The sequence below is a fragment of the Argiope bruennichi genome, chromosome 5 (assembly GCF_947563725.1).
Source record: "Argiope bruennichi chromosome 5, qqArgBrue1.1, whole genome shotgun sequence".
Lineage (NCBI taxonomy): Eukaryota > Metazoa > Arthropoda > Arachnida > Araneae > Araneidae > Argiope > Argiope bruennichi.
Genome location: NC_079155.1, coordinates 53873995 through 53887347, shown reverse-complemented (window position 1 = coordinate 53887347; position 13353 = coordinate 53873995). Strand labels below are relative to the sequence as shown.

The window sequence follows — 13353 nt, the reverse complement described above, 5'->3', positions numbered from 1 at the left end:
CTTAGAGGACAGGGAAACATGCGTCTTCGTTAAGGCACTTTAGATGAAGACAAGCGGGCCGAGATAACCTGGTTGGTAGGACGTTGTATTCGTATTCTTTGGGTTGTGAGTTCGAACCCGCCAGCCAAAGACTCTCCGTGTGTAGTGGTGGCAGGTCTCCATGTTGAGAGTAATACCATCTCTGGTTCAGGTCTAAACTACGAAATGTGGTTGAATGAATGAAAACCGGTCCGTAAAAAGGGTTGTGACGCGTGAATGGACAAGTCGTACTTTTGGCCCTAAATGGCGTTACTGAAAAAAAACAAGAGAAACAAAAATTTCGGCTTAAATTCGCTAACTTACACAGTGGCCTTGTCAATGATAAGTGCCATCGGAAACAACAACAGACGAATAACAACACTTTCTGGCATTTTAATGTTATTTTTTAACATTTGTTTAGCTTAATTGCAACTATCTACAATTAAAGCAAGACCAAAGCTTTCCTGATTATCATAATTTATTCTCTGTATTGTTTGATTGAAAGGTAATTGCCAAAGTTATAATTTTCTTGGATTTATAAGATCCAATGGCTACGCATAAGATTCAATTTTCGTTTTTTACTTAGAAACAGGTAAGCACTCTCAGATACTCCTGACAATTTTCATCGAGTGGTAGTTTTAATGTAATAAAAAACTGCCTTTTTTCAAGCAGTTGGTGTAATTTTTTGCATGATAGGAAGTAATACGATCTGACGGAGCTCTACCATATTCTATCAGGGCAATAATGCTCATTATTTTATCACATATTAACAACTGGCATTTCAAAAGAATCAACGCTATGATCTACATATATATATTAACTTTCAAAACTATAAGATGGTAATTAATAATGATGTGATGCTGTTTGATTCAAGTAAGGAGAAAATTTATGTCGAGAAAAAAAAATGATATCGAGGAAGGAATATGAAGATGATGATTTGTCTCTTCAACTTCAATAAAAAAATGTACAGACTGTGAGAAATGTAGAGGCTATATAACAAATATATATGTTTTGATCTATTATGTTGAAGGTACCAAAATGAAAACCTGTTTCTCGTAAGTCGGCGTCACTAATGGAATCGACGAATGTGATGGTCAACTGAATGTGATGAGTTTAAAAAGACCAGATTTGACTAAATCACAATTTGTTTTAGGCAGATATTGACAGTTTGAGATTTCCAAGAGTCAAATAAATCTATTCTATCAGATTTTATCACTTGAATAAACGTTTTCAGAAATCTTAACTGTCAGAGAAAAATCAATAGAAGACTGAACATCTTTCTTTAAGTGAAAACTGTACCTTCTATTATTATATTAAACTGATAGGTCTTAATCACTTTAAATGCATTTCTAAGTCTTCATATTTCCTTCTTGTGTCTTATGAAACTCAATATTTTCTGTTTTTATAAATATTCATTTTCAATTTTGATAAAATTGGAGATATAATGATTATAAATTATATAAATTTAAAAGTAATAAATAGTTATAATAATTTATATGAAATCCTATAAATATTATATTTTAATCGAATAATTGTTAAAAACATATCTTGGGGAAGTTGGTAACAGACGGTAAAATAATTTCTGAAGCAATAAACAATAATTTCTTATCATTTCACATATAATCCCTTCAGATCAATTCGTTACCGTAATGAGAAGCTAAAACAGACGCTCTAAATTACCCCATAATCTCTAGGGTGAGCTGTCGATACTGCTTCGTTCAGTGGTGGCGGACGGTGGGCTGTATGTAAGAAGTCTCTAGGGTGATTGGGAACATATAAGAGTTATTACGAACGTCGTTGTAATTGAGACAGGTTAATTAATAAATTAATTTGGGAAAAAGGCATTGTTTAACGAGCCCAACAGAACATGATTACGCATTCATATAAATTGTAAACCTATTTTTCATCTCATACAATCACATCAAATAGAAAAAAAAAATCTGCAAATTTCATTCTAAATTGCCGTAATTGAAACTATATTGCAGACACGGTTTTGATATATTTGCTGTAATGTCTAAACAGAAGCTGTAGTATTTTAAAATTCAGCTTTGAAAAACATTTTTATGGCTAAAGGAATTAATAGATTATTAGCAATATCATAATTATTGCAAAAACGTTAGCTCTCTGACACCAGAAAGAAGTTTTTGAATTTTAAATCATTTTGGGAAACAAAGTTTATTTTAATAACTCAATGAAAAAAAGGGAACATTTTTTATAAAATATGATCTTGTGGAAAATTTTAATTGCTTCTCTTTATTTGGAACATCTAATTTAATCAAAACGTTGATCGAACAAATTCCTTTGATAACTCATAAAAGAATTTCTTTTGTCAAAGTTTAATCAATATAAACAAGTATCAAACTGATTATAACAAAAATGTTAATTAACATTTTATTTAGAGTTTTATTCTCTGAGAAATCCGAGGACTTATATATATTTAATTGTGATTGTTACGTAAGCCCTGAATCTGTATAATTCATTCAGAAAATTCATAAAACACCGTATATTCTTTCAACAACCGACAGATTGTCCGAAAAATGTTTTTTATGATTATTTGATTGTCTAGAACATGAAGCCGATTAAAACTCCATCATCATCCTCAAGAATCATATCAAGTAAACAAATAAATTTGTTTCGAAAACTTTATATATGATATTGTGGTGGAATGAAGATCATTATTATCCGTATAGTGGAAGCAACAGGGCGTATGTTTTCGGGAACATTTCTTTAATGATCGCATTTCACACAAAACAAACACAAACACGAAGACAAGACACGCACACCTTAACAGAACAGCATCTCATCTCATTATAATACCAATCGCAATGCATTATGGAATGCGCACCTAATCAGACATCGCCATCTATTATCCAAAAGAGAAGACAGAGCAATGCAACTGTTACAATATGTAGCAGATAGGCTACAAATAATTCTTTAACTGTTAGAAATACGTAATATTTCCCAACTAAAAAAAATGTTCTAAATGCCGAAAGCATTTTTATATTATGTTGCCTCAGTAAATAAATATGTGTTCGAAAAAATTACGAAGCTTTAATTTTTACATAATCTTCTTGTTCTACAATTCCTATTTAGTACAATATTTTTTACACAATTAGCATAAAAAAAAATCTCCACATTTTTGCGATTAAAACTGACAGATTTATAAAGCTTTGTATACCACTATTTCAGAAATACTTCAGCCGCCTTGAGAAAAATTCATCGAATAACGCAGCGCGCTTCGTTGAATGAAATATTTTATTTTAAAATACTGGAGTGTCCATTTTATAATATTTTATTAAATCTGATAAATTAAACATAAAGTTTGCATAAAAATTAAAGTTCTAATTTTTTAGAAATACATTTTTAACTCAAATAACATAAAATATAATTCTTAGCGTCATTTAGATAATTTTTCCAACTAGAACTATACGACTATCTAATGCTTTAAAAGTTAGATATTGGGTCCGATGAGAGCCGACACCCTGTATAATTATCAAAGCAGCAGGTTGTTGTGCTTTGCTTATAATTCAGTTTTTGAAACTACATTTAGTAGCAATATTTAGCTCATTTAAATAATGGCTAAACCACAGATCAAAGGGACCGAGTGCACGAATTTTGCGGTTGAGTAAGTTATGATATTAATGAACTCCTGTGATGATCGATGTGGTTTGATGGTAAGATTTCATATTTGGAATGGATGAACATGGATTTCAGATTCGAAGTGCATGGAATATATGGACATAGTGCAAGCTTTATGTTGCCACAAGTCAAGAAACCGCGGAAAATATGGTGGCAATACTAATATTTTCCACACCATTTGGTCATAACAGCGAATTACAAAGCTTATTTTGAAATATTTTGTTGTTGGATGGATGGTAATCTCGCAAATCAAATCATGTAGAGATTCTTTACAAAATTAATAATAAGTTTAGGAAACAATTAATAATAAGTTTAGGAAACAATTAATAATAAGTTTAGGAAACAATTAATAATAAGTTTAAGAAACAATTAATAATAAGTTTAGGAAACAATTAATAATAAGTTTAGGAAACAATTAACAATAATTGTTCCTAAACAAGTTTTAGGAATAGTTATTTAATTATTTTCTAAGTTCCATATTTCACAAAACAAAACAAAAACGAACACGAAAATACAGTACACTCACTTAGAATGCAATCTAATAATGATCCACAAGCAGGGTCATGGGAAATATACCTTGATGTTAATAAAGTAACGCCCTCTGTTGTATCAAAAGAGAAGGTAGTAGAGTTATGCAACCGCTACAATCATATAAGCGAATCCTTAACATAAATTTGCAGAAATAATATAGAAAGATTCCTTTAATTGAATAACTCATTAAAACTTTATATTTCAATATAAGAAATGAAGTTAGATTTTTGCCTATTATTCATTAATATTTCATTTTATTATTTCGTCTTTTTATTAAAAAAAATTATGTATGCATTTTGAATCAAATAAAAATGTTGTCCAAAAAGGATATCGTGAAATCTGTTTACTACTGATAGAAAACAGTAAATGGAAGAAAAGTTCTAAAAGTTATTTTTATTCGTGATATTAAATGGCTTAATTTTTTTTACTTACATTTTAAATGGCTTAATTGATGCTTCCTTTTCCTATTCTCATTTCATGTTTCCTTATTTTATGCACATTTATATATGAATAGAAATCTTTGCTCAAAGATTTAACAGCAAAACTCAGTTGCAAATTCTTATTTAACGCCGCACTCCATTATCGTAAATCAGTAGATTCAGGACTACTTAATTTAATGAAAGCAGCGCATTATTTCTTTTTTGCATCAGGAAAAGAAACTGATTTCACTTCGGTTTTCAGAAGTACTTACAGGTCCATAAAATTAAAAATTCTTTATCCTAATTAAAGCTGTCTATATGAAATCTCACAAGGAAAAAGAAGTTTCGGATAACTTAGAGATGCATGGTATCTAAAGACTTTACGTATTTGCATATAAAAAAATATACAAAAGGTAATTCTCATGCATTTCAAATCTGACGCTTACTTTTTATGATTACTAATTTTATGAGGAATACCGAAGATAAATAAAAATAAGGAAATATTTTGGACTCATAATTAAATGGAAAACGTCAATCAATAGATTGTTTTATTTGATTCGCCTTTGTAGCACAATGCATTAGATATAGGTAATATCTAAAAATTAGTCAATTTAAATATTTTCCTTTAATTCAAAAGAACTTTTATATATAATTTTTGTAAATATTCTGTGTTTGTTTTTTAGAAACTTTATGCAGTTTAATTTCGCAGTCATCAACATTTTAATATTCTATTATATCATTAGCAAATATTGCAATTTTTAACGTTCAGTTATAAAATTGTCGATTTTAAACATTTTTCTAAAAATTAAAGATCTTGAAAAGAATGTTTAGTTTACTCAAAATTATTGAGGGGAATTTTCGATTTTGATTTTAAATCTTGATTTATGTCTACTGCAATTGTTAAATTTAATGGTGTTATTTTTAATATCAAAACTGGAAATGAAGAAATGGATAAAAAATATTTTGGATAAATATGGAAATATATATTAGAGGAAAATTAATAAGATTTGATAAATTTTGGAGACATACAGATTTCTATCAGGTTCGATAATGATTGCACGACTTGATTAGTAAAAATGTAAACAATTTAATTATTATTTAATTATTCAATTTTTAATTTAAATATTAAACTTTATCTGGGCATTTATTTACAGTAAAAGCTATAAACCTTTATGTATATTAAATTAATTCAATAAAACTAATTTTAATCTTTTTTATTTTTAACTATAGTATAATTACAATATTAAATTATTGATTTGTTTAAAACTTTGTACTTCATATCAGAAAAGAAATAAGCAATTAATTTTATTAATCTATTAATAAATGATTTAAAATAAAACAAGAAAAAAATCAATAAAATGATATAAATTTGAATCGTTGTTGTGTTAATTTATTAAGTTTGTTAAATTAGTTAAGTTGCAAAAAAGTTCATATGTTTATTATCAATCATTTACTAAACGTTTTAAAGAAACTCAAAAGAAAGTTAAATTCAAAACTTCGTTGAAATCTTTTTAAACTTCTTTTTTTTTTTTTTTTAATTTGACTACCATCAGACAACAAAGTAATGTGAACCTTAGTTCGAAGAAATTAAAGTTGCTTTGGCGGCTTCTAAGGCTTTCATTAACGCGTAATCTTGCAGCCTTGCCTGTCATCAGTCATTTGAATCTAGCAGTTAATCGATAATCTTTTATCTGACATTGTGCTGATATATGAAACCTCGTTTGTATTCGATAAAAACTAGAACAAGTGGTTACAGTTTACCATAATGAAAGAAATGAATATGGATTTTAACATTAGAACTGCCGATGTTAAGTATATACCTAGTTTTACCATTCTCGTCTAATTAGCTTATGTAAATAAAAGAATATAATTTAACAAAAACAACATTTAATAGAATAATTCATTAATTACTAATAAAAATAACCAAGAAAAACAGTTTGTATTTGCATTTATAGGATATTCAGTTAGAGCTTTTAGTTCTAAATTGAATCATAATCGGAATAAAATAGATCCCATTACAGCGGCTGTCGAACACTTTGGATCAATCAATGTAATTTCATATGAAAAATGTAATTCAAATTTTTCCAGGAAATGTCTGAAAGTGATGTATAAATGAATGTAAATATGTATTTATCTCCATCATTGCATAGATGATCCATAAAATGTTATAAACTTAAAAATTACTAGAGCCGTCATTTGACGGGTAAAAGTAGGTATAGGTTATACTGCTTATGGAAGTTAAAATGGCTTATTTCAAACTGAATAGGGATATGTAATTGTTCTTACATTTCATTAAAAGTTGTCATAATGTTCCAAAACAATGCATAAATTATATCAAAATTTTTAAGCATGAAAGAAAACCGTCAAAATGACGGTCTTGGTAGTTCTAGTGTTAATCATCTTTCTTTCCACTGATTTGAAACCAAATATGATACAGATGTACATTGTTGAGGACAAAACCACATACCAAATTCCAATGATCTAAGTAATACGTTATAGCGTCCTCAATATAAAAATTGACCAACGGTCAAATTTGAAACAGATTTAGTTCAACATCAACATATATAAATCTCAATTCTAATGATATGTTCCACATGGGCATAGACAAACGGATAGTGCAAATTTATCAAAATTTTGAGGTCGAATTTTTTTAGTCACTACAATATATATATATATATATATATATATATATATATATATATATATATATATATATATATATATATATATATATATATATATATATATATATATATATATATATATATATATATATTTGTAAACTTTGCATACGCACAATTAAAAATTCGTAATCATATTTACCATTTTAATTTATATGTTCATTGTACATTGGTAGTTAGATTGATTTCAAATTTAAAATAAATTAATCTGAGCGAAATTCCTCGAACTTTTCATTTTTAATGTATTATAAAGATCTACTTGAGAAAGCAGCTAAATGAATCTATATAACCACAAGAAAAAGATACATATTGTAATATATACTGTCAAATTTTAAATAAAATTATGCCTCCTGATATCTTTGTCTTCCTTTCCCATTCTGCATGAATCATAATAAAATATTACCAACTTCTTTATCTCGATTAGCAGTATTTTCTCAATATGAAAACAAATCTAAATTATTCATTTTTAACATCATTTTTATGCGATCTCACTAAAAATATTGTTAGCGAAAATATTGAGTTTTTCAAAAGAAGATTCAAATTTACTACCTTCTCTATCTTCCGACAACATTATCTTTTTTATTTATTTTCGTGGTTAAGATCTTAACATTCTGTATTTGTCGATATGGATTGATATTTCTTTAATAAGATTTCGCTAATTGTTAAAATATTTTTTACTACATATTGTGTCTTGCTAAATTATTTAGCATATATTATTTATATAAAAAAATAAAAACAAACTATTTTAATTTTTAACAATTTACTGTTAGTAATAGGATTTACATAATAACATAAATTATTAATTTATTTCTTGATAATTGGTTTTAATGTTATGTATTTTATTAATTAAATTTTTTATGTTAATTATATAATTACGTGTGTTATTAATTATATTTTTCGTATTTGTCATACTGATAACTACTTAAGTAGTTATATTTTTATAAATCCATTTTATGTTTATGTATTAGTCAATGCATATTATTAAGTATTTTTCATATTTACGTAATTAATATTGATTATATTGAATATTCATGTCTACCAGAAAATTGTACAAAATTTATTCATATTTAAAATAAGCCAAGGCTGGATCTCATGCCTTTTTGTTGAATCGATTCATTGAATTGGTTTCATATTCATAAAACCAATTAAAAAAGAATTGAAAGGATTTCTAGACGAGGAAACATGTCACGGCGTTTTGTTTTGAAAAAGACTAGATTATTTGCCATGGCTTTTAAAAAACATGTCTAAAAAACCATTAATTAATTAAAAAATAACTTCATTCAAAGATTCATTTATTTGCACGCTATCGGCCAATATAAACGTTGATTCGTAAGAAGATGAATCTAACTCTCCGTGTTCTGTCAACGCGTCAGAGCCGATCCAAACTTCATTTTCTAATCGTTCTGTTCCTGACCGGCTGTCGCATAACAGATTGTCGTCTGCGCTATTAGACGCCGGTCAAAATATAAACAAAAACGTTTAGTAGGTTAGCAAATCACGCTCGTAACACGTAGACTTCCGAGAAAAGAGGATGCAGGGAGGTTTATCAATGGAATGTTTTGATAAACATGGTCTGTTGGTTTTATTTTTTGTATGGGTTTGTAGTTTTTTTAAATGTTTTATTTATAAACAAAATTTCAGATTTAGTTCATCGAATTTTAGATCGTATAAATGATGTCATAGATTAATTTTTAAAAATTTAGATTTTTTTCATGCCAATGGTAGAGTTTTTATTTTGCTTTTAAATAATAGATATTTATTTACAAATCTGGTTATGTGGGTGTCAACTTTCATTATGGTTAATCTTCCATACGTAGAAATCTTTAATTTTTTTAGCTATTTGTAAATATTAATGAACATTAAAAAGATTTCTTTTCAATTATAACAACTTAAAGATCATATTCAGGCGTTATTTTACTTCAATTGATTTGGATATTTATTAAAAAATTTTCGAAGATTTTTTTTTATTGAATAATATCTATAATTGTATTTTTTGTAGATTTTCGAGTCTTATCAATTTTAATTTCGATTCGACTGTGGAATAGAAAAAAAATAATAATCTCATTTTAAAGTGGAAAATTAATAATGGAACAATTAGAATCGATCTCTGAAAAAGCGGGGAAGAGGAGCAAATTTATCAAAACATGCATAAAATAAAATAATTTTAAGTTATAAAATAATATTTTATGTAACTGTATACCATTAATTAATATGAATTTCAAAATTATAAATTAAACAGGCAGTGATTGAAAGATGAAACAGAATAAAGCTTTAAGTATCAATAAATTAGAAATAAATTGGTATTGAATTAAAAAATTACTATTCAAAGAAATGTTTAAATAATACATGAATTGTGTTCAATTTATTTAATTGCTTTACGATAAATATATTCTTAATATTTCAATAATTCAGTTTCCTATCAAATTTGGAGATTAGTTAAAAAATGATAGACAAAAACCGATTAATGTTAGATGATATTGCATAATATTTTTGGCAAAGAAAAAACATACGATTAAATCTTCGGCAAAATTTAACAAATTCTTAAACTTCGTAAGATTATATAGAATCAAAGATAGCACAGGCATCCGATAACCTTCATAAAGACTAAAAGATGAAGATCCTTTAATCATAATCTGTCATTTTTCTTTCTCTTGTATACATTTTTTTATTTCTATTATTTATTAAAATTAAATATAAAATGAACAAGCAGAAAATATATATAAGCATCAGTGAAAACATTCTTTACATGTTTCTCATGAATAGTTCAATAATTTATGAAATTTACTAATTTACTTAAGTGGATATACTAATGGAAGATGAATTATTCAAACACAGTAAAAAAATATGAGATATAATATGATTGCAACAGATATAAAAATGTTATGTTAGATTAGAAATGTTAAAATGGTTTTTTAAAACTAAAATAAATGATGATAATAATAATAAATATCGAAATAAACGATAATGATAAACTTTAAAGGAACCGGCAGAATCATGAATTTAATTTATAAAAATTTTTTAATAAATTATATTTAAAATTAATCCTTGATATATATATATATATATATATATATATATATATATATATATATATATATATATATATATATATATATATATATATATATATATATATATATATATAGTAAATTATATTGAAATTATATTATAGTAAATTAATTGAAATATGCATTATATGCATTCAAAATTTTAATAACATTGAATATTTTCATGTATTTTATAATGTTAATTTTTTTTATGATTAATTCATGGAAAAAATTCCAAATAATTATAACGGTATTAAAATCTTTCACGAAATAAAATAAAGTGAATGTAAATATCATTGCTGTATTAATACCTATCTCATTATCATAATGAATTTAAAGTATATAATGAATAAATTTTGACAATTCACTAAGTATAAACATTGATTCTCTTACTTGAGTGAGGAATTATAGATTCGTTAGAGTTCATATACTTTAAAAATAATGTTTTAGAATATAAAGAAACCGGAACCGGGCTGAAATGACGCGTGTTAGCAGACGATAAAAACAAACAAGAATTTTCTGAAAACGAACTCACCGTTCCGATCCAGCTCAAGAGCACTTTCGTCGCGTGGCATTCTACGGACACCTGCTATTTTGTGATGGTTCTCTGGTAGGAACGGACACAATTGGCGCAGGGTTACCAGGCTAGGGGAAAACAACTCGCCAAAATTATCTTTTATTTCTTTCTAGCCATTGAGAGGTGCCTTTTGTTTGGCGCAATTGGTGAAAGAAAAACCACAAGCTGGTTTGTCATTTTTATGATTTTTTTTCCAAATATAGGAGTACAATTTAACAGGCAATCAAATCTTTTTTTATTATTGAGGTTATGATGTAATTAAATATAGTATTTTAATAGTTTGTTGCTAATTTGAGTTTACTACTGGCAGCTATATAAAACAAAATGTTTTATGCATTCTATTCTAAAAATAACCGATAAGAACGATTATTAATGTTCGTTTAATTCAGTAACGATGTACCGCCATTGCAATTCGAATTTCAATACACAAAATTCACTTATTGTCTGCATCTACATTTTTTAATAAAAACGAAAAATATTAGTTTTCACCATATAATTTTTAAATATTTTTTTTTTTTAAAAAATGCAGCTGTTTTAAATGATTTTTAAAACACGCTGAAAACTAATTTTTTTTTTCTATAAATAACGAATAAATTTTTTAAAGATTTAAAAACATAGGCAGAAGCAACTCGGAAGCAAATTTTTAAAATGCGCCTAAAATTTCTATGAGATAAAACATTAGAGATAAAATATTAAATATATGTATAGATACTTTTATAAATATCAGATGACACTGATAGATTATACATGCAAAGATTATAATATATTGGATAATATAGATTTTTATCCAAAAAAATAAATTATTTGCATTTTTTTACCATGAATAATTTTTTAATATTGTTTAAATTGCTTTTTTATACATATTTCTTTCTTTCAATTTTTTAAAGATTATTTTTTATATTTTTAATAAATAAGTAAATAACGTTTCATATAATTGCAGCGGAACTTTCACAAAAACGTTCTAATTTTCATAACATTCGTAAGCTAATATATATTCAAGCTGCTCATGCTCCCCTTTTACAGCGAAATCCTAATTATTTAATATTTAGTTAATCCTTAAAATATTTTAAAATAATTTATACATTCATGTATGCTATATTATTGCAAACGATTTTTACATTTTATGTTTAATCATTTATTAAAATGGTTATATTCAGTATAATTTTTGTCAATTTTAGTCGCAGAAAAAAGTTTAAAAAATTGTGTTAAAATATTTAACACAATTAACGTTAATTGTGTCAAAAATATTTTATGAAATGTAATTCATAGTATTATAGGATTGTTTAGAAATTAAATGCTTAGTAACATAAACTACAGTTCTTCAAATTGTTTAAAGAATTTTGATAACAAATTAGAATTTGTATTTGGAAATAAGTTATTGTGCGACAATTTGAGCGGATCATGTGTATATGCTTCATATCATATAATGTTTATCCTGAATTCTGATGAAATTCAATATTGCTATAGTTTTCTGTATCAAAAACAAAATTAAATTGAAAAAAAAAATCACAAACTTTTATTCATTAATATCTTGTATAACAAATCAATTTTAAAGTTATCATAGAATTTCAAGAAAAACATATATTTTATTTCAACGAGTTATGCATTCACATAACGTATTCCATCTTTATTTAACCATAAAAATCATTACAATTTTGCATTATGGGTCATTATCATATCTTTACACAAGTGCAGAGGAATACACGTAGAATTTTAAAGCAATTAGCGAAATAGGATTGTAGATATGGATCTACACAAAATGATGGTCAAATACGTTAGTTGTGAAATTTAAGAAAGCAAAATTCGCTTTACAAATCAAGCAGGTTATACTGTTTAAGGAAATGGCAAGGTTCACTAGATAACATCTTCGAAAGAACATTCTTTTATTAAAAAGGACAAAAGAAAGAAATTTTGAAATATGTTTCATAATCTTAATTTAAAAGATATTTTGAATTTTAAAGTTGCTAAAGCAAAAGGTAATTTATAACCATTTAGCAAACATTATTAATAAAAATGGAATAAGAATATTTTATGGAAATATTATTGTTAATAGAAATGGAATATTATTATTAATAGAAATGGAATATTTTGTATAAGGAGGCGATGAATTTGGATGTTTTATTTAAAGTATCTCATATGCTGTGTGTTTACTTTAATCATGGCCCTAAAACAAATTTCTACGTCGTGAGAGATAAGCATATATTTCTAATTACAAAAATGTTCTAAATGAAACTTTTTTAACGTAGACTTTCTAAAAACGTATTTTTTGTTCCTTGAGAAGAATTTTCAAAATATAAGTATTTAGATAGCCCCACTGTTTATTATTCATACTGAGTAAAACATATTTGGCACCATAAAATTTTAAAGAAAACTACCAGAATTTAATGAGATTAAAAGCTTTTAATTTCATTATTTTGTCAATTATGGTCGGTTCGAATAAG

General features: G+C 26.1%; 1 protein-coding gene across 1 annotated transcript in view; it reads right to left on the bottom strand.

The window, feature by feature from the left end:
• The window catches only part of LOC129969620 (bcl-2-related ovarian killer protein-like), a 166404-nt gene extending 155449 nt beyond the window's left edge, over positions 1 to 10955 (bottom strand). Inside the window, exon 1 of the mRNA XM_056084268.1 lies at positions 10871 to 10955. The gene's annotated coding sequence lies outside the window, so the exon portion shown is untranslated. The remainder of the gene's footprint in view (positions 1 to 10870) is intronic.
• Between the last annotated feature and the right edge of the window lie 2398 nt (positions 10956 to 13353).